The sequence below is a fragment of the Phocoena phocoena genome, chromosome 20, assembly GCF_963924675.1.
Source record: "Phocoena phocoena chromosome 20, mPhoPho1.1, whole genome shotgun sequence".
NCBI lineage: Eukaryota > Metazoa > Chordata > Mammalia > Artiodactyla > Phocoenidae > Phocoena > Phocoena phocoena.
Genome location: NC_089238.1, coordinates 5,282,689 through 5,306,012, shown reverse-complemented (window position 1 = coordinate 5,306,012; position 23,324 = coordinate 5,282,689). Strand labels below are relative to the sequence as shown.

At 37.9% G+C, this 23,324-nt stretch overlaps 1 pseudogene; it reads right to left on the bottom strand.

The window, feature by feature from the left end:
• The window catches only part of LOC136140962 (zinc finger protein 850-like), a 397,037-nt pseudogene that overhangs the window by 363,575 nt on the left and 10,138 nt on the right, over positions 1 to 23,324 (bottom strand).

Genomic DNA, 23,324 nt, shown 5'->3' with positions numbered 1-23,324 from the left:
TGGGAGGGGCATTTGCTACGAGCAAAGCACATGGCTTTTAGAACTCAACTTCCAGGTAGCAACCCCCTGGGCTCAGGTCCGGCCACTCATAGGAGTCATGGCCAAAGCCTGTGCCCATATGCCAGAAAGTGCCATCCTGCCCCCCGATGCATCCCACTCACCTGGTGCATTTCTTAGCCTCTACCAGTGATAGAAAATGCTCATAAACTTTGAGGCTGTGCACTAAGAATGTCCCATCATCATCTGCATGCAGAAGTTTTACTCAAATATTGTACCTGACTCTAAGGATGAGGGACACAATCACAGAGGCCTATGCTAAAGGGCATTCTGAAAACAATTGGTATGCCCTCTTCAAAACTGTCAGTATTGGGAACTTCCCTGACAGTCCAGTGGTTAAGACTCTGTGCTTCCATTGCAGGGGGCGTGGATTCCATCCCCGGTTGGGGAACTAAGATCCTATATGCCTCGGGGCATGGCCAAAAAAACATTATAAAAAAAAAAACCTGTCAGTATCACTGAAGACAAAGGAGTGGCAAACCATCTAGTTTATTTTTTTAACTTTATTTTATTTTTTAATCTACAGAAGTTATTTTTTTAAATTGAAGTATAGTTGGTTTACAGTGTTGTGTCAGTCTCTGCTGTACAGCAAAGTGACTCAGTTATACACATATAGACATTCTTTTTTATATTCTTTTCCATTGTGGTTGAGGTTAGTAGATGCAAACTATTACATTTGGGATGGATAAACAACAAGGTCCTACTGTATAGCACAGGGAACTACAGTCAATACCCTGTGATAAACCAGAATGCAAACAATATAGTTTTTAAAAACTAAAGAGTCAAGACAACTAAATGCAATATTTATACCATGACTGGATCTTAGATTTATAAAAACAGAAAAGACATTTTTGTATCCCTGGGGGACAGGGGGGAATCGGTATATGGACCGTCTATTAAATGGACTGTCTAATGTTAATTTTTTGTGTGTGATAGATTTATTGTGTTAGGAGAATAACCTTGATGTTAGGTGATCCAAGATCAAGTTGCTTACAGATTCTGTGTCTCTGGAGCATCCTCCTACTGGTTTTTGGACAGCCACCTTCGAGCAGTATATTTACACGGCTGGGCTTTCAAGGGATGAATTTTTGTGGGGGAAACAACATTCAGTCTAAAACATAGCCCACTGATTAGTAAACGTATTTACATCTTCAAAGACTCTTTTCTCTGTGCTTCCACTGCAAGGGGTGCGGGTTCGATCCCTGGTTGGGGAGCTAAGATCCCACATGCCGTGCAGCGAGGCCAAAAAATAAAAACAAAGACTCTTTCCCATGTAGTGTAATATAACGAAGGTATTAACCCCAGGGAGTGGAGATCTGCCTACCTCAATATGAGACCAGTGGATTTCTTGCAATGAAAATTTATTTTATAAATTGTTACAATCATGAAACTATTACCAAGGATTACTTCTTGGGATGGTTTCATAGAAGGAAAAAAAAACAGCACTTGCAAATTGATAGTTCTGTTTTGTTATGTTTTATTTCTTATATAAAGTGTGGATTATATATTAAGAATACTACAGTAAGAAAGGGACTTTCTCATCACTGTTGGGTCATCAAAGTCCTTCAAGACATAAGTAGTTGGTAGGGGTCAGGCCTCTTGCCAACACTGAATGCCAGGACCCTGTGGGCACATCTTCTACTTCAAACTACAAGAGAAGAGAGAAATAGTGGTAGAGTGTTGTTCACTGAAATTCTATCTGTGGTCCTACAGTGTATAAAGTGTAAAGGTTTTCCGGGCATATTTTATACGACTAAGATATTTGCATCACGGGCTCAATGTAGAAACAATCCATGAGAACCTACTGCATAGCACAGGGAACTCTACTCAATACTCTGTAATGGCCTATATGGGAAAAGAATCTAAAAAAGAGTGGATATATGTATACGTATAACTGATTCACTTTGCTGTACAGCAGAAACTAACACAGCATTGTAAATCAACTATACTCCAATAAAAATTAATTTAAAAAAAGAAACAATCCATGAGCAAGTTCTAAGTCCAGTTTAAATGAGGGCATTTTTTGGTTTTGTTTTTTTGAATTAAGATTTTTTTAATTGAAGTGTAGTTGATTTACAATGTTGTATTAATTTCAGGTGTACAGCAAAGTGAATCAGTTATACATATATATTTTTCTTCTTTTTCAGATTCTTTTCCCTTATAGGTTATTACAAAATATTGAGTATAGTTCCCTGTGATATACAGTAGGACCTTGTTGTTTATGTATTTTAGATATAGTAGTGTGTATATATCAATCCCAACCTCCTTATATATCCTTCCTCCCCGCTTTCCCATTTGGTAACCACTACTATCACTGTAGTAGCGATAGTGATAGTGTTCCCTGAAGTTTTATTTTCCGTGCTCACAGTCTGGACCCGTGGCTCCATAATTGCCACCCTGTACTGGCACAGACAACGAGTCCGACACATTCACAGGAATACTGTGTCTCCCAGATCCTCTGCTGAGTCCAGAGCCACCCAAAGCATCCTTGTTCTTGTGAGCACCTTTGTATCTTTTCACACCCTTTCCTCCACCTTTCGCATTTCTTACGTTCTTTCTCATAATCCCTGCTGCCCTAATTTCTGTGTGTTTTCCAGCTGTCAGCCCCTTTCTGCTCATGACCCGTGACTCCACTATACCCACGCCCTGCTTTGTACGGATAACGAATACAAAACCTGCTGCTCTTAATCCGAAATATGTCAGTTGTTAGCTTTGGCACAATAATCAGCTGTCTGTTCACTTATCGCCTGAGAACGCTGATTCAGAAACTTATGGAGAAATCAAGTCTTTCTTCAGTACATGCTAGTGGGCATTGGGCTCTTCAGTGGGTTGAGTGTGGCACCTACCTTGCTATGGTATTAAGCAATTAAGGTGAATTAAGCCTCCACCTGATACACAGCATCCTGTAGATAGTAAACTCAATCCAATGTTGCTTGAGGCAAATGAATAGATCCGGTCCTACCTCCTGTCAGAAAAAAAGCATGGTTGACCAACTGGTGTACCTATGGGAAAGTTTGCCAGTAGTGAGTATGGTGAAGAAACGAGTGGTAGATATTGTTGGAAGACAATTAATTATGGATTTCTCATGTGTGTGTCTGTCTTACGGACAGTTTTTGTATTGGACTGTTTTTTCAGGAATGTTTGCATGAAAAAGAGCTTTGGGGAAAAAAGAGACAGTGTCACCCTCTGGGACAGTGGACGGGTGTGTTCGCTGTACAGTTAAATAAGGATGTTTCCCTTTGGGGCAAATGGTAGGTCAGGTTCCCTTTAAAAGACTGGGTTTTTCTACACGGAGTTCCTCAGCTGTGATTCAGTCCCATTACACGTGCTATATCCACCAGGGCCTGGCCACCCCATCCTGATTGGAATTAGGGAGGCGAGTGGAACTGATAAAGTCAGGATGTTCTTGAGACTGCGGTGCCATTAATAATAAAGTCTCTGGGGTTTTTTCTGTTGTTTGTTTTTAATAGACTTTGTTTTTTAATGCAGACTTAGGTTAACAGCAAAACTGAGTAGAAGGTACTGAGATTTCCCCTGTCATTCCTGCCCCCACATACACACAGCCTCCACAACTATCCAATCCCACACCGGAGTGGTGCATTTATTAAAACTGCAGAATCTACACTGACACAAAATTATCACTCAAAGTCCATAGTTTACATTATTGTTCACTCTTCGTGTATACTCTGTCAGTTTTGATGTGTAATGACATATACCCATCATTACAGTATAATACAGAGTAGGTTCACTGCCCTAAACACCCTCTGTGCTCCACCTCTTCATCCTTCCTTCCCCCTAACTGTTAGCAACCGCTGATCTTTTTACTGTCTCCACAGTGTTGCCTATTCCAGAACGTCATACAGTTGGAATCATACAGTATGTAGCCTTGTAGATTGGCTTCTTTCACTTAATAATATACATCTAAGGTTTTTACATGTGTTTTCTTGGCTTGATAGCTCACTTCTTTTTAGCACTGAATAATATTCCATTGTCTGGATGTACCACAATTTACTTAACCATTCACTTACTGAAGCACATCTTGGATGCTTCCAAGTTTTAGTAACTACACATAAAGCTGCTATAAACATTCGTGTTCAGGTTTTTGCATGGACATAAGTGTTCAGCTAATTTGTGTAAATACCAAGGAATGTGGTCATATGATAAGAGTACATTTAATTTTATAAGAAAATGCCAAACTGTCTTCCAGAATGGCTCTATCTACCATTTTGTGTTCCCACAGCAGTAAATGAGAGTATCTGTTGCTCCCAGCATTTTGTGTTGTCATTGTTCTGGATTTTGGTCATTCCACTGGATGTGTAGTGGTATCTCATGATTGTTTTGTTTTGCAACTCTCTCATGATACATGATGTTAATCTTATTTTCATATGCTTATGAAAATATCTGTATATCTATTTTGGTGAAGTTTTTGTTCCTGTCTTTTTCACATTTTCAAATCAGCTTGTTTGTTTCCTTATTGTTGAGTTTTAACAGTTCTTTGTATATTTTGAGTAGCAGTCCTTATTAGAATTCTGTTTTACAAATATTTTCTCCCAGTCTGTGGCTTGTCTTCTTATTCTCTTGACGTGTTTTGGAGAGCAGAAGTTTTTAATTTTAGTGAAGTCTGAATTATTCATTATTAACTGCATGGATTGTGCCTTTGGTGTTATATCTAAAAAGACATTGTGGGGATTTCCCTGGTGGTCCAGTGGGTAAGACTCCACGCTCCCAGTGCAGGGGGCCTGGGTTTGATCCCTGGTCAGGGAACATGATCCCACACGCCGCAACTAAAGATTCCACATGCCGAAAATAAGACCAGTGCAGCCAAATAAATAAATCAAATAAATATTAAAAAAAAAAGACATGGTGAAACCAAAGGTCATCTAGATTTTTCTCCTATGTTACTGTCTAGGAATTTTATAGTTATACACTTTACATTTACATCTATAATCCATTCTGTATTGAATTTTGTGAAAGGAATAAGGTCTATATCTAGATTCTTTTCTTTTTTTAATGTGGATGTCCAATTGTTACAGCACCATTTGTTGAAAAGACTGCCTTTTCTCTATCATCTTGCCTTTGCTTCTTTGTCAAGATCAGTTGACTCTATTTGTGTAGGTCCATTCCTGGACTCTCATTATGTTCCTCTGATCTATTTGTCTATACTTTTGCCAATACCACAATGTCTTGATTACTGTATATTTGTAGTAAGCCTTGAAGTTGAGTAGTGTCAGTCTTCTGACTTCGTTCATCTCCTTCAATGTGTTTTTGGCTATTATGGGTCTTCCGACTCTCCAATTAAACTTTAGAATCAGTTTGTTGATATCCACAGAATAACTTGCTGGCATTTTGATTTGGAATGCATTTAGTCTATAAGTCAAGTTGGGAGAAGCTGTCACCTTGAAAATACTGAGTCTTTCTCTCCATGAACATGGAATATCTCTCCATTTATTTAGTTATTTGATTTCCCTTATCAGAGTTATGTAGATTTCCTCATATAGATCTTATACATATCATGTTAGATTTATACCCAAGTATATCTTTTTTTTAGGTGCTAGTGTAAATGTTATTGAGCTTTCAATTTCAAATTACAGTCTATTACTGACTTATAGGAAAGCGACTGAGTTTTGTATATTAACTATCTTAGTCAGTTTGGGCTGCCATAACAAAGTACCACAGAAAGGGTGGTTTATAAACAGAAGACATTTCTCATAGTTCTAGAAGCTAAGAAGACCAAGATCAAGATGCTGGCTGATTTGGTGTCTGGTGGGAGCCCTCTGCCTGGTTGCAGATGGCTGTCTTCTTGTATCCTCATATGGCAAAGAGTAAGAGAGCTCTCTGAAGTTTCTTCTATAAGGGCACTAATCTCATTCATGAGGGCTCCACCGTCACGACCTAATTACCTCCCAAAGGTCCCACCACCACATACCATCACATTGTGGGTTAGAATTTCAACATGTGAATGGGGCAGGGGATACAAACATTCAGTCCATTGGATAATATTAACCATGTATCCTTCAATCTTGCTATAATCACTTATTAGTTCCATAAGTTGTTGTTGATTCTCTTCAAGTTTCTACATAGATGTTATCTGTGAACCATGACAGTTTTATATCTTCCTTGCCAGCAAAAGTCCAGGACCAGAGAGATTCATAGGGGAACTCTAGCAAACATATAAAGAAGAACAAATGCCTATCTTTCTCAAACTCTTCCCAAAACTTGAACAGAAAGGAACACCCTCAAATTCATTATACAAGGTCACCATTACCCTGTCTGATACAAAAACCAAAGAAAGACACTACAAAAAAAAAGAAAATTAAGGGCTAGTATCTTTGCTGAACATAGCTGCAAAAATCCTCAACAAAATGTTACCAAACTGAATCCAACAATATATACAAACGATCATACACAATGATCAAGCTGGACTTTTCCAGGGACACAAGAACAGTTCAACATTCACAAATCAACCAACGAAATATACCACATTAACAAAAAGATAATAAAAGTCACATGACAGTCTCAATAAATGAAGCAAAAGTATTTGACAAAATTCAACATACATTCATGATCAACACATTCATCAAAATGGGCTTAACATAATAAAGCCCGTTTATGACAAACACACAACCAACATCATACTCAAGATGAAAAGCTGAAAGCCTTCACACTAAATTCAGGAACAAGACAAGGATGCCCACTCTTGCCACCTCTACTTAACATAGTATTGGAAGTCCTAGCCATAGCATTCAGACAAGAAAAACAAAAGCTATCCTAATCAGAAGGGAAAAGATAAAACTGGCACTATTTGCAGATGACATGATACTATATATAGAAAACCCTAAGGTCTCCACCCAAAAACTATTAGAACTGATAAATGAATTCAAAAATGTTGCAAGTTACCAGGCTAATATGCAGAAATATGTTGCATTTTTATACAGTACTAATGACATATCACAAATATAAAGTAAAAAAATCCCGTTTAAAATAAAATCAAAAAGAATAAAATACCTAGGAAAAAAAGAAGGTGAAAGACCAATACTCTGAAAACTCTAAAATGTTTATGAAGGAAATTAAAGATGATACGAAGAAAGGGAAAGATATCTCATGTTCTTGAATTGAAAAAATTAATATTGTTAAAATGCACATACTACTTAAAGCAATCTACAGATGTAATGCAATCCCTATCAAAATATCTATGATATTTTTCACAGAACTAGAATGAAGAATCCTAAAATTCATATGGGGCCACACAAGACCCCAAATTGCAAAAACAATCTTGAGGAAAAAGAACAAGGATGGAGGTATCACCCTCCCAGGCTTCAGACTGTACTACAAATCTATAGTCATCTAAACAGTATGGTACTGGCACAAAAACAGACACATAGATCGATAGAACAGAATAGAGAGCCCAGAAATACACCCACGCACTTATGGTTACTTAATCTATTACAAAGGAATCAAGAATACATAATGGAGAAAAGATAGCTACTTCAACAAGTGGTGCTGGGAAAACTGGATAGTTACATGGAAAACAATGAGATTAGAACATTCCCTCACACCATATACAAAAATAAACTTAAAATGTATTAAAGACCTAAATGTAAGACCTAAAACCATAATGCAGCCATATGGAAAACTGTATGGAGGCTCTTCAAAAACTAAAAATAAAACTATCGTGTGATCCAGCAATTCCACTCCTGGGTGTATATCCAAAAGAAAAGAAAAAAAAAAACCCACTCCTTGAAAAAATACATGCACCCCAATGTTCATAGCAACACTGTTTACAATAGCCAAGACATGGATACAACCCAAGTACCCATCAACAGAAGACTGGATTCAGAAGATGTGGAATATATGTAAACAATGGAATATTAGCCATAAAAAAAGAATGAAATTCTGCCATTTACAGCAACATGGATGGATCTAGAGAATATTATGCTTAGTGAAATAAGACAAATACAAATACTGTATTATCGTTATCACTTATATGTGGAATCTAAAAATTAGTATAAATGACTGTATATGCACGACACCAACAGGCTCACACATATAGAAAACAAATTTGTGATTACCAAAAGGGAGAAGGAAGGGAGGAGGGACAAAATAGGGGCATGGGATTAAGGGATACAAACTACTATGTATAAAATAGATAAGTAATGAGGATATACTATATAGCACTGGGAATTATAGCCATTATCTTGTAATAACCTAAAATGGAGTATAATCAGCAAAAATACTTATTCACTATGCTGTACACCTGGAACAAATATAATACTGTAAATCAACTATACTTCAATTAAAAAGAACGGACGTCAGAGATGATTATTATGGCAATGATAATAAATGGAAGAATTGGAGATGCTTTTAAGGTAAAATAAATATTGTGTTCCCTAAATCCCAGTACTAGATTTGTGGGGTATCAAAAGCCCTCCTAGTTCCAACTTAATAGATTTCAGTTCATCATTTTGTATTGTCCCACTTCTTTCACTGAACTAAAGATATAAAAGGACTCTCATTCTTCATACCTGTAGAGCATTTGCTTTGTACTTCTTATTGTCCTGGGTGCGTTTTTATGTTTCAAACTCAAAAACAATCTTTAATTCATATATCTTTAAAATTTTTCACTGTAGTTACACAGGGAAATGTAGATTAAATCTATAAAGTGGGTTAAAAGATGTGGAAGAAAAATATAATGGTAAGGAAAATTTTCTAAAAGAAAGTTTACTAGAGTTAAAAAGAATCATATGATGCTATACTCACAAACTGAGATTTTTATAGCCTTTGAAAAACTGCTCTTCTAGTAAAATTATTTAATTATATTTATTGCCTGATGCATTGTCATGAAACTAGTGTAAAAATATCTTAGGCAATTTATCTAAACAGTATTTCAGAAGCACTTTTGACAGTTGTACTAGGTAAAGGGTCCTAGGTGTGCCGCAGGAAAGTGTATGCAAGAAGTTACTAACGTGAGAAAAACTGTTTTTTCCTAACCAAGGAATCAAGATATTTAACAGTAAATATTATGTGCTGTATAAGAGTCTTACTCCAGTTTTTGACATTTGACCATGGACAGCTTTTCTTTTTTTTTTTCTTTTTGACAAAGAGAATTTAAAAATTTTTTATTGTGACCCTCAGAAAGACACAAATTTTACATTGTGATCCAGAATAACACTTTCATATCCACACATGAGACTAAAATTAGAGTTACATGTAACAGTATTCACCTCTACTACATGCATTCTGGTATTTTCTGTTTTATTATGTTTCATGCCATTCCATCCCATTCTGTTTCTCTTTTTAAAACTATTGATCAAAACACACTAAACATTGTTGCTTCAATTAATTAATGTTGGTATCCAGAAAACAAACTTGATGACTGTGGTAGGAAGAGTAACTCAGCAATAATTATGCTTCCTCTTACTCTGTCTTCTTAAACTACACACGCTCCAGACACGTTACTTGCTCTTGCTATAAGACTGGTTTTATAAGAAAATCTTATGGAATCTGACTTGTCTGTTAGACAGTGGTTTATTGTAAATAGAGAAAAAGGTATATGTGTGTATAACCATGTAATTGCAGTAGTTTTAAAAAAGCACTTAAAGTTTTTGCTATGAATATGTTTGGTAGTTTTTAATGTATGATACAGTTTAAAATAGTCCATCTTCAAAATCATATCTGTTTTTGTATAAAAAGTATCTTAAATATTCCTTCAAAAACAACAAACAAACAAAAAAACACACTAAACAAATTAGTCAATGCTTTGACCCTTAGTTTGAAGAATATAGGCTAAAGGAAAATGACACACCTTCACCTTCCCTGACACACAAATGTACGTAAGCATCATACATTATTCCCTTGTAATTCATGTAAATAAGGTTTATAAATCACTGTATAAATGTCATATATTTTCAGCTACATTTTAAAGAATACAGTGTATTTGGGAGCATTTCAATTATAGATTCCAAATAATAATTTAGAATAAATTAAAACTCAGAACCAGTGAAAACTATAAAATCCACATATGATTGCCTCACAGCAACAGCTGTTATAACTTAGGAATGAGTGATTTTCAGACCAACTGGAAGACAAGTAAATTCAACCAACGAGAACTCAACAATGCTTCCATCATTTGATGATCACATGTAATTGTTCATACATGGGACTAAAATTCAGAAACTAAACTTTAGCAGTAACTGAGGTCAACTGAAAAGTTGAGTTTTCCTGGCTGTTGTTTAAATATAAGCTAAGATTCTGCTTATTTTTTAAAAAGTCTATCATAAAAGAGAATATGACACCAAAACATTAGTCATGTTAGACATAATACTACCGTGTGCCTCACTCATGGCTTCCATCTAAGGTCTTGCTACTTCCAGAGCTGCTGCTCCCCCCCAAGGCTTCTCTTCACCTTCAGGGTGCCTTCCCACCACGACATTCTCTGTTTCTTGGTGACTCATCCAAATAAAACAAGGACAACCATCCCACCATGATCCCTACCACCATCAAGAAAATCTGTCCATTTCTGAAGACAAAAAACAAGAAGTGTTGTTTCTTTCTAAGTATTTAAAAATAAACCTCAAACTTCCCTTGAGCAGGAAGCCTACAAGAATATCCCTCACCTCACACCATCCATTACTGAACCTGGTGGGCTAATTCTAATACTGTTCCAGCAGCACCTGGAAACTTAATAGAGCTCAACTACAGCTGCCCCACAATGGGTTACAGTGGTGTTTGGCAAGTTTACACCAAGTATAACCACCTCAGGTGAAGAAGTCATTTCAGTTTGGGAAAAGTGAGTAATTTGGCCATTTAATTTGCATTGTTCTGGAAGTTGCCAGACTTGTCCTGCCAGGCATTAGTGTCAGAAACTTTCATCTTCCTTGGCTCTGCCTCCACTCTCTGTGTGCAGAGCAGAACAAAGGGAGGAGGCCCCAAGGCAGTGCCATCCAAGGAGCAAAAGTGAGGTCTGGGTTTTGAATGTATAAGAACTTTTGAATTATAAATGTCTTTCCACGGAAGCTTTCACTCAAGACTTTTACTGACTTTACAAACTGGAATGAATCCAAGCTGGGGAGTACACCACTGGAAGTTCAGTGACAAGAACAGGTCTGCGATTATTCCTCCCATGAAAGATAAGTTCCCTGTGTTTCTTATTCTCTACAAACACACACAGAGGGGACGTACACACGTTTTTTCCTATATTCTTACTTTGGAAAATATCACACATGTTGATAAACTTGTTTCTGTAAGTGACTCGGTACCTGATTTTAGCAAACTCCTACATGTAAGTGAAGTCACTCTGTAACTAGGAGGTGAACTGCTTATTTAAACATTTGCTTTCCCTTATGCTTGGAAGTATATGTGCTGTCGAAGCAAGCACTGGACAGCTTTTCTTAAAGTTTTTTTATTGAAGTACAGTTGAGGTACAATATTATATAAGTTACAGGTACACAACCTGGTGATTCACGTTTTTTAAAGTATACTACATTTATAGTTGTTATAAAATACTGCCTGTATTCCCTATATTGTACAATACGTCCTTGTAGCTTATTTTATACACAGTAGTTTTAAGCTCTTAATCCCCATCCCAATCTTGCCCCTCCCCCTTCCCTCTCCTCACTGAAACCACTAGTTTGTTTTCTATATCTGTGAGTCAGTTTCATTTTTGTTATATTAACTAGCTTTTTTTTTTTTTTTTTAATTTATTTTATTTTTGGCTGTGTTGGGTCTTCGTTGCTGCACGCGGGCTTTCTCTAGTTGCGGCGAGCGGGGGCTACTCTTCGTTGCGGTGCGCAGGCTTCTCACTGCGGTGGCCTCTCCTGCTGCGGAGCACAGGCTCGAGGCGCGCGGGCTCAGTAGTTGTGGCTCACAAGCTCTAGAGAGCAAGCTCAGCAGTTGTGGCGCACAGGCTGGCGCACAGGCCTAGTTGCTCCGCAGCATGTGGGATCCTCCCGGACCAGGGCTTGAACCCGTGTCCCCTGCATTGGCAGGCGGATTCTTAACCACTGCGCCACCAGGGAAGTCCTTAACTAGCTTATTTTATTTTTTACATTCCACATATAAGTGCTACCATATGGTATTTGTCTTTCACTGTCTGACTCATTTCACATAGCATAACATCCTCCAAGTCCATCCATGTTGTTGCAAATGGCAAAATTACATTCGTTTTTATGGCTGAGTAGTATTCCATTATATACATATACCATGCCATCTTTATCCATTCATCTGTTAATGGACCGTTAGGTTGCTTCCATATCTTGGCAAATGTAAATAACGCTGTGATGAACATTGGGATGCACGTATCTCTTTGAATTATTGTTTTCATTTTTCTCAGATATACAGCCAGGACGGAATTGCTGAATCATACGGTAGTTCTATTTTTAGTTTTTTTGAGGAACCCCCATACCGTCTTCTGAAGTGACTGCAGCAATTTACATTTCAACAGCAGTGTACGAGGGTTTCCTTTTTCCACATCCTTGACAACATTTGTTATTTGTGTTCTTTTTGAAGATAGACATTCTGACAAGAATGAGGTGATATCTCATTGTGGTTTTCATTTGCATTTCTCTTATGATTAACACTGTTAAGCACCTTTTCACTTGCCTGTTGACCATCAGTGTGTCCTCTTTAGAAAAATGTCTGTGCAGGCATTCTCCCCATTTTTTAATTGGGTTGTTTGGTTTTTTGATGTTGAGTTTTATGAACTGTTTATGTATTTTGGATATTAACCCCTTATTGCACATATCATTTACAAATGTTTTCTCCCATTCAGTAGGTTGTTGTTTCATTTTGTTGATGGTTTCCTTTGCTGTGCAAAAATTCTAAGTTTTAATTCATTTGTTTATTTTTCTTTTTATTTCCTTTGCTTTAGGAGACAGATACAAAAAAAAAAATTATTGCTACAATTTATGTCAAAGTGTGTTCTGCCTACATTATCTTCTAGGAGTTTTATGGTTTCAGATCTTACATTAAGGTCTTTAATCCATTTTGAGTTTATTTTTGTACATCATGTTAGAAAATGTTCTAATTTTCGTTTTTGTTTTGTTTTGTTTTTTGTTTTGGGCTGCACCACATGGCATGTGGGATCTTAGTTCCCCGACCAGGGATCGAACCCACACCACCTGCATTGGAAGCACAGAGTCTTAACCACTGGGCCACCAGGGAAGTCCTAATTTTTGTTCTTTTACATGTAGCTGTCCAGATTTCCCAGCACCTTTTATTGAAGAGACTATCTTTTCTCCATTGTATAATCTTACTTCCTATGTTGTAGATTAACTGACCACAAATGTGTGGGTTTATTCCTGGGCTCTCTATTCTGTTCAATTGATCTATTTGTCTGTTTTTGTGCCAGTACCACACTGTTTTGATTACTGTAGCTTTTTACAAGAGTCTGAAGTAAGGGAGTGTGATTCCTCCTGTGCCGTTCTTCTTTCTCAAGATTGTCTTGGCTATTTGGGGTCTTTTGTGTTTCCATACAAATTTTTTAATTTGTTCTAGTTCTCTGAAAAACGTCCTTGGTATTTTGATGGGGATTGCATTGAATCTGCAGATTGCCTTGAGCAGTATGTTCATTTTAACAATATTAATTCTTCCAGTCCATAATCATGGTATATCTTTCCATCTGTTTGTGTTGTCTTCAAGTTCTTCCATCAATGACTTATAGGTTTTTTTTTAGATCTTTTTAAAAATATTTATTTACTCCGGCTGCATTGGATCTTTTAGTTGCGGCATGCAGGATCTTTTAGTTGTGGCATGTGGGCTCATAGTTGCGGCATGCGGACACTTAGTTGTGACATGCAGACTCTTAGTTGCGCCATGCAAGCACTTAGTTGCTGCATGCACGCCGGATCTAGTTCCCCAACCAGGGATCAAACCTGGGCCCCCTGCATTGGGAACGTGGAGTCTAACCCAGTAGACCACTAGGGAAGTCCTAGTGACCTATTGTTTTAAGAGTACAGGTCTTGGGCTTCCCTGGTGGCGCAGTGGTTGAGAGTCCGCCTGCCGATGCAGGGGACACGGGTTCGTTCCCTGGTCTGGGAAGATCCCACATGCCGCGGAGCGTCTGGGCCCGTGAGCCATGGCCGCTGAGCCTGCGCGTCCGGAGCCTGTGCTCCGCAGCGGGAGGGGCCACAGCAGCGAGAGGCCCGCGTACCGCAAAAAAAAAAAAAAAAAAAAAAAAAAAAGAGTACAGGTCTTTTACCTCCTTAGGTAGGTTTATTCCTAGATATTTTATTCTTTTTTTAAAAATTTTTTTTATATTGGAGTATAGTTGATTTACAGTGTTGTGTTAGTTTCAGATATACAGCAAAGTGATTCAGTTATACACATACATATAACTATTCCTTTTTCAAATTATTTTCCTATTTAGGTATTACAGAATATTGAGTAGAGTTCCTTTGCTATACACTAGGTCCTTGTTCATTATCTATTTAAAATATAGTAGTATTTTGGGGAATCCCCTGGCAGTCCAGTGGTTAGGACTCCGTGCTTTCACTGCCACGGGCCTGGGTTCGATCTCTGGTCAGAGAACTAAGATCCCGCAAGCCATGCAGCACAGCCAAATATATATATATATGTATAGTAGTATTTATTCTTTTTAATGAGATGGTAAGTGGCATTGTTTCCTTAATTTCTATTTCTGATAGTTCATTGTTAGTGTATAAAAATGCAACAGATTTCTGTATATTAATTTTGTATCCTGCAACTTTACCAAATTTGCTGATGACCTCTAGTAGTTTTCTGGTGGCATCTTTAGGATTTTCTTAGTATCATGTCATCTGCAAACAGTGGCAGTTTTATTTCCTCCTTTCTAATTTATATTCCTTTTCTTTCTTTTCTTCTCTGATTCCTGTGGCTAGGACTTCCTGAACTATGTTGAATAAAAATGGTGAGAGTGGACGCCCTTGTCTTGTTCCTGATCTTAGAGGAAATGCTTTCAGCTTTTCACTGTTGAGTATGATGTTAGCTGTGGGTTTGTCATATATGGCCTTTATTATGTTGAGGTTTGTTCCCTCTATGCCCACTTTCTGAAGAGTTTTTATCATAAATAGATGTTGGATCTTAAAAGCTTTTTCTGCATCTATTGAGATGATCATATGATTTTTATTCTTCAATCTGTTAATCTGGTGCGTCACACTGATTGGTTTGCAGATGTTAAAAAAAAACCTTGCATCCGTGGGATAAATCCCACTTGATCAAGGTGTATGGTCCTTTTAATGTATTGTTGGATTCAGTTTGATAATATTTTATTAAGAATTTTTGCATCTTTGTTCATTAGTGATATTGGCCTCTAATTTTCTTGGGGTTTTCTTTGTGTGTGCGTGTGTGATATCTTTGTCTGGTTTTGGTATCAGGGTGATGCTGGCCTCTTAGAATGAGTTTGGGAGTGTTCATTTCTTTGCAGTTTTTTGGAATAGTTGAAGGATAGGTGTTAACTCTTCTCTAAATGTTTGATAAAATCCACCATGAAGCCATCTGGTCCTGGACTTTTGTTTATTGGGAGTTTTTATATTACTGATTCAAGTTCATTACTGTTAATTGGTCTGCTCATATATTCTATGTCTTCCTGGTTCAATCTTGGGAGATTGTACATTTCTAAGACTTTGTCCATTTCTTCTCAGTTGTCCCTTTTACTGGCATACAGTTGTTAGTAATAGTCTCATGATCTTTTGTATTTCTGTGGTGTTGGTTATTACTTTTCTTTTTTCATTTCTGATATTATTGATTTGGCCCCTCCCTTATATTCTTGATGAGTCTGGCTAAAGGTGTATCAATTTTGTTTCCCTTTTCAAAAATCAGCTCTTAGTTTCATTGATCTTTTCTATTGTTTATTTAGTCTCTATTTCATTTACTTCTGCTCTGATCTTTATGATTTCTTTCCTTCTACTAACTTTGGGCTTTGTTTATTCTTCTTTTGCTGGCTCCTTTAGGTGTAAGGTTAGGTTCTTTGAGATTTTTATTTCCTGAGGTAAGCTTGTACTGCTATAAACTTCCCTCTTAGAACTGCTTTTCCTGTGTCCCATAGGTTTTGGATCATCATGGTTTCATTTTCATTTGTCTCCAGGTATTGTTTTGGTTTCCTCTTTGATTGCTTCCATGATCCATTGGTTGTTTATTAGCATATTGTTTAGCCTCCACGTGTTTGTGTTTTTTGCAGTTTTTTTCTTGTATTTGACTTCTAGTCTCACAGGGTTGTGGTCAGAAAAGATGCTTGATGTGATCTCAATTTTCTTAAATTTACCAAGCCTTGTTCTATGGCCTAGCATGTGATCTATTCTGGAGAATGCTCCATGTGCAGTTGAAAAGAATGTGTATTCTGCTCCTTTTGGATAGAATGTTATGTGTATACATCATATATATATATATGGAGTCCATCTAGTGTAATGTGTCATTTAAGGCCAGTGTTTCCTTATTGATTTTCTGTCCATTGATCTAATTGGGGTGTTAACGTCCCCTACTGTTATTGTTACTATTTCTCCCTTTACATTTGTTAATATCTACTTTATGTATTTAGGTGCTCCTAAGTTGGGTGCATATATATTTACAGTTGGCCTCCTGTTGAGAAGGCTGGGTCCTTAGGTTGCAGGACTATGGTTTTCCTATATCTGGTGTCTGCTCCCTGGTGAATGAGGCTGGTCTGGAGACTACAGCAGAATTCCTAGAGGACAGGGTCAGGGCCCAGAGGATTCTGGAGCTGATGCCTGCCCACTTGTGGGTGGAGCTAGATCCTGGGTCCTCAGGTGGGCAGGGCCATGTCCAGAGGTGGATGTGAGCTCAGGGTGTCTTGAGGCAGCTTATCTGCTGAGAGGTGGGGCAGTGTCTCTGCCCAGTTAGTTTCTTGGCCTGAGGTGTCCCAGCACTGGTACCTACAGGCTGTTGCACCAGGGCAGGGCAGGGTCTTGGGGCTAATAAGCTAGAGGGAGGATTCTACAATGGTGCTTGCCAGCACCACTGTCCACACAGTAGAAGGAACTTCCAAGAATGGCGGCTGCCAGTGTCTATGTCCACAGGGTGAGCTGCAGTTGCCTCCTGTCTCTCCAGGAGATTCTCCAAGATCAGCATGTAGGTCTGATGCAAGCTCCTGTCAAATTACTGCTTTTGCCCTGGGTCCCGGAGTATGTGATATTTTGTGTGTGCCACTTAGAGTGAAGTCTCTATCTCCCCCAGCCCTCTGGGACTCCTGAAAGCCCCACTGGCTTTCTAAGCCAAATGCTCTGAGGCCTGACTATATCATGACTCTGACCCTCCTAACCATCTTGTTATAGTTCCTTCTTTATGTCTTTAGTGGTCTTTTCTGGCTGGTTCTGGTCTTTTTCATCAATGGTTGTTCTGTAAATAGTTGTGACTTTGGTGTGCCCATGAGATGAGGTGAGCTCAAGGTTTTTCTACTCCACCATCTTGACTGATCTCAGTTCTGGAGGATGGAAGTTCAAGATTATTGTGTCAGCATGGTCTGATTCTGGTGAGAATCCTCTTCCAGGATGCAGATTGCCGACTACTTCACAAATCCCCATGGTAGAATGAGACTGACCATAGACAGCTTTTAAGCCTCAACCCCTCTCCCCATTTTTAGTACAGCTTATTGAGGTACAATTGACATACCAAAAAAAAAAAAAAAAAAGCACATATTTATTGTGTCCTCCCTGTACTCTACAGTGGGGAAGCTTATAAGCCAAGGTGCTCCTTTGTTTGGTGCCCCCAGGAAAATCAGACCTCTTGCAGGACTCATAAACTCTACATAAACCTAAAACAGGTCTCCTCTCCTTGCTCTCTCAAGCCATTTTGTGCCAGCTTGGGAAGCCTGCACTGCTGTATCCAAAAAGTCTAATTATGTTTAAAACATTTTCATCCTCATTTGGTGTCTAGCATTACCAGTCTTGACGTCTAAACCAGATTTTGGGTTCTAGTTGTTGACCTAAAACAATAAAACAGCCAGTCATTTTACAAGCAAAGTGGGTTTATTCAGAAACAGCAAAGAAGTGCAGTTCAAGACATGCAATCTACGGCGGACCACAGGCAAGTCTGGAGAAACAAAGGAGAAACTTTTCCATAGAAGGGAAGGGAAACTTGTGAAGGGCTGTCATAAAAAAAAAAAGGTCCATTAAAGGAAACTGGGAGTTCAAAGTATAAAGGCTTCCCATTGGCTGAGTTGTGACAGTCTCTCATTGGCTGGGCTGTTGCTGGGCAAGGATACATGATTCCTTCCTCCTGCTGGGTAGTAAAGTAGTAATGTTTCTCCAGGTGGATGGAAGAAACTTCTCTTCCTATTGGCTTTGCAGCTGATGTCAAGTGGGAGGACATGAGAGTTCCCCCTTCTGGCCTCCCGACTCCCTTTTACAAGAGATTTCTGTATTAACTTTTGGAGGGTCCATCTTATATATCTGTGGGATATCCAAAAGTGCAATTAACTATTTTTGAGGGAGGGTCCGTATGTTCAGTTCCTAGTTGGCCTATAAATAAAACAAAATAAACCAACCTTTCCTCCTTAAGTTAGTCTGTTTGTTCTTTTTTTTAAAAAATTTATTTTATTTATTTTTGGCTGCGTTGGGTCTTCGTTGCTGCATGGGGGCTTTCTCTAGTTGTGGCGAGTGGGGGCTACTCTTCGTTGCAGCACGCTGGCTTCTCATTGTGGTGGCTTCTCTTTGTTGCAGAGCACAGGCTCTAGGTGCGCGGGCTTCAGTAGCTGTGACCCGCAGGCTCTAGAGCGCAGGCTCCGCGGTTGTGGCACACGGGCTTAGTTGCTCTGCGGCATGTGGGATCTTCCCAGACCAGGGCTCGAACCCTCATCCCCTGCATTGGCAGGTGGATTCTTAACCACTGCACCACCAGGGAAGTCCCAAGTCTGTTCATTCTTAAGGGGAAACTTATGATCAGTGATCTTTTCAAATTACTCCAGTAAGAGCTCCAAGAATAAAATACTATTCCTATCTATATTCCTTAAAATTTCTACTTCCTAACACTTCATATGCTTAATATGTCATTTTTTACCTCGTATACTGATAAATCAAGGCATTGCAAGCCATGGGTCTTATGCAGGAAAAAAATGGGGCACGTTGAAATATAATCATATCATATTTACAAGTAGTACTTCAAATGTTAAAGAGGGCAGAGTCTAAAGTTGTACTGCTATGGTATTTTAATCATATCTACATGAATACCCAAGGGGCAGAGTGTAGAAAGAATAACTCAAGGATGTTGTGAATATATATTCATAAAATTGTACGTTGTTTGATTCCATCATGCAAAGAAATTGTTGCAGGTGCCTTTCAACCTTAACGTCCTAAAGATGTATTGTTAGTATTTGTTACGAAGTACCACAGTGAGGTGGCATAGGCTTGATAAGATAGAAAACAATTCATTTAGAGTTTTAAAATGATTAAATTATATTAATAAAACATGACAACTCTGACACATTTTGAGTAAAATGGTATCAAAGTGATACAGTGGTTAAACGTTAATCCTACACATGTACACTGCATTCTGGGTGTTTTGATTAAGTTCTCCTTTCTGATAATTGTTCTCTTTAGTTACTAAGAATAAGACTATATTTTCTCTCATATTTGACATCAGCTATTTTCTTTGAAAAGAGAGGAGGACCATCATTTCTTCTCCATTATTTCTACCACATAAGCAGTCCTTACTAACCTATCATCCTATTCTCATGAAAATCTCAGTCTCTCTCTTTTTTTTTTCTTTTGCGGTACATGGGCCTCTCACTGTTGTGGCCTCTCCCGTTGCGGAGCACAGGCTCCGGACGTGCAGGCTCAGCGGCCACGGCTCACGGGCCCAGCCGCTCCACGGCATGTGGGATCTTCCCGGACCGGGGCACGATCCCGCGTCCCCTGCATCGGCAGGCGGACTCTCAACCACTGCGCCACCAGGGAAGCCCAAAATCTCAGTCTCTTAATCTTAAGGACTGCTCTGTTTCACCCTCAACTGGCAGAGCATTGGTTTCTGATAATCCAGTGGGTCCTCTGTTGTACCAACAAATCTGTAGAAAAGGATCTGAAATTATTATGATTTACATCGTTTTACATATATTTCCCAAGCTCTCATTCAAAAACACAGTGTTGTTTGTTAAAATTCAGTGTCCTGTTCCTTCAGAAAACATGAATATGAATGATCTCCACCTAATACAAGTAGGCCCTTTTATCTTAATGATCCCTTAGCAGAGCCCATCATGGTAACACATAAAAGCATGTGATGAAGGCATAACATCAATAAATTTTAAACTTCAGGTTGAAAAACATCAATAGTAATACAGCCTTTTCAAGAAACTTCATATAATAAAAGTATTTTTAAAAAGAGGAAATGGTACATTTCCAAAGATCCCCTTGCTCTACCAATACCCATCATTTCATAAATTTGAAATGATTGTGACTTTTAATAACTGTGAAGAACTTAACATCTGAAATTGATTAATCTAGGACTAGAGACTTAGTCTCCCTAGTATAAGTTATCTGATTGTAGTCCATTGTTTAAAATGGTTAAATGATTTACACCATTCATTACATTTCTAAGGGTTTCTCTCCAGTATGAATTCTTTGGTGACTCCTAAGGTCAGACCATTGTCTAAAGGCCTTGCCACATTCAGTACATTTGTATGACTTCTCTCCAGTATGTATTCTCTCATGACCCCAAAGGTGAGAACGTTTGATAAAAGCCTTACCACACATATTACATTTGTGTGGCTTCTCTCCAGGATGTATATTCTGATGCCTGGTGAGGCTTGAGTACTGCTTAAAGGCTTTGCCACATTCATTACATTTGTAAGGTTTCTCTCCAGTATGAATTCTCTGATGAATTGTTAGGTTTGAGTTTTGACTGAAGGCCTTGCTACATACATTACATTTATATGGTTTCTCTCCAGTATGGATCCTCTGATGTCGGGTGAGGCGTGAACACCAGTTAAAGGATTTGCCACATTCATTACATTTGTAAGGTTTCTCTCTACCATGAATTCTCTGATAATCCTCCAAGCTTGAGCTCTGAATAAAAGCATTATCAGGTACATTAGATTCAAGATTTTTCTTTTTGGTATGTATTTTCTGATGTCTAGTAAGGTGTACGAATTGTGTATAGGCTTTATCACACGCATTACATTTGTAAGGTTTCTCTCCAGTATGGTTTCTTTTATGTTTAGTTAGGCTTGAACACACAGTGAAGGCCTTGCCACATTCATTACATTTATAAGGTTTCTCACCGGTATGGATTCTCTGATGTTCTATAAGACTTGAACTTTGGATGAAAGCCTTACCACACTCATTACATTTGTGTGGTTTTTCTCCAGTATGAATTTTCTGATGTTTTACCAGACTTGAAATGTGGATGAAAGCCTTGCCACACACAGTACATTTGTGTGGCTTTTCTCCAGGATGTACATTCTGATGTTTAGTCAGGTGTGAGCACTGCTTAAAAGCTTTGCCACATTCATTACATTTATAAGGCTTCTCACCAGTATGAATTCTTCGGTGAATCCTGAGGGTAGACCACTGCCTAAAAACCTTGCCACATTCAATACATTTGTATGGTTTCTCTCCAGTATGAATCCTCTGATGATCCCAAAGATATGAACGTTTGGTAAAACCCTTACCACATTCGTTACATTTGTAAGGTTTCTCTCCAGTATGAATTCTCTCATGACGCCAAAGGTCTGAACATTTGATAAAAGCCTTACCACATTCATTACACTTGTGTGGTTTCTCTCCAGTATGAATTCTCCAATGATTTGTAAGGTGGGAATTCTGATTGAAGACCTTGTCACATATATTACATTTATAGGGTTTCTCTCCAGTGTGGATTCTCTGATGTCTTGTGAGGTTTGAGAACTGTTTAAAGGCTTTACTACACTCATTACATTTGTAAGGTCTCTGCTCAGAATGAATTCTCTGATGACTAGTGAGGACTGAATGATGGATAAAAGTCTTTCCACATTCACTACATTCGTATAATTTTTCTCTAATATTTGTTTTCTGTTGCTGTGTAAGCAATGAGGGATACATAGGAATGAAGGAAGAAACCCTTCCATATGTGTTGCAAATGTTGGTTTTGACACTAGGAGGAAATCTTTGAAGTGATGAAATTGAGGAACAAGTTTTGACAGACTTCTCAACGTGATTACCTTCATAAATTTTCTCTTCAGTTTGAAATCTCTGCAATTCAGTCAGATGTGATTGAAAGCTTAATCCAGTTCTATTTTCAAAATGTTCTGTATACTTGTTTCCTGCATAAACTGTGTTACTTTTTATTTTTAACAAATTCTTTATAAATGACTTCCTATTTTTTAAATATTGACATGCACTTTTTCTTAAAGAAACACTTTGTTTTAAAGGTAAGTTAATCCAGGATTTGCTGTATTGTTTATCTTTTCTACCAGTGTGATTTATGTTATCTGTCATAAGCTCTCCTTTGGAATTTCTTTCTTCACATCCATACACAGTTCCCCTGACTTTGCTGAAGTCAAAATCCTCAATACCATGGCTTCCATGTCTTCCCAAGACCACTGGTTGGTATAATTCTCTGTTATTAATGTTTTTCTTCTTTAATAATTCCTTGGTCAGAAAACTAATGGAGATATCTGAAAGATAACCATAGTCTTCATATTAAGTAGAGTTGGAAGATGAATATTACACTAAAAGTAATGCTTACATTGAAGAGATGAAAAACTTCTTAACCAAACTCTATAAATGTTTAAGAATAGAAAGTGAATAGAATCCTTTAATAAAATATACATGCATTTTAAATTATTTTAACTGCAGCCTACTTTCAAACACTCTAAAACCAAATCACTCACACTATGTAAACTTACCTAATCTGTGAAAGTGTATTCTTTGACTACCACACCAAAGAACACACTAATTGGCAGTAGACAAATGGTTGTCTCATATTGAAGAGAAACAGGTATTATAAAAATGCAGATTTACTACATAAATTATTGCATGCAAATAAGTGCTAACAGATAGCACCATATGAAGTAATGATAAATAATCCAAAAAGACATAATGATTTAAGATAAATACATGAAAATTACAAATTGAAAAACTAAAAAGGTAATAGCAAAATCAGGAAGAATTTAATAATATATCGTTGGTGTGACAAAATATTCTGAGTATCTACTCTAAAACTATCTATATTCAAGCAGAATAGGCATTACACAACATTAACAGTTGGTGAACTGCAGTCGTACTCTATGCTAGCTACTGAAATCCATAATCTGTAAGTGACAATAAATAAAAAATTTTAATAAACCAAGATAAAACCAACAGGTAAATAGT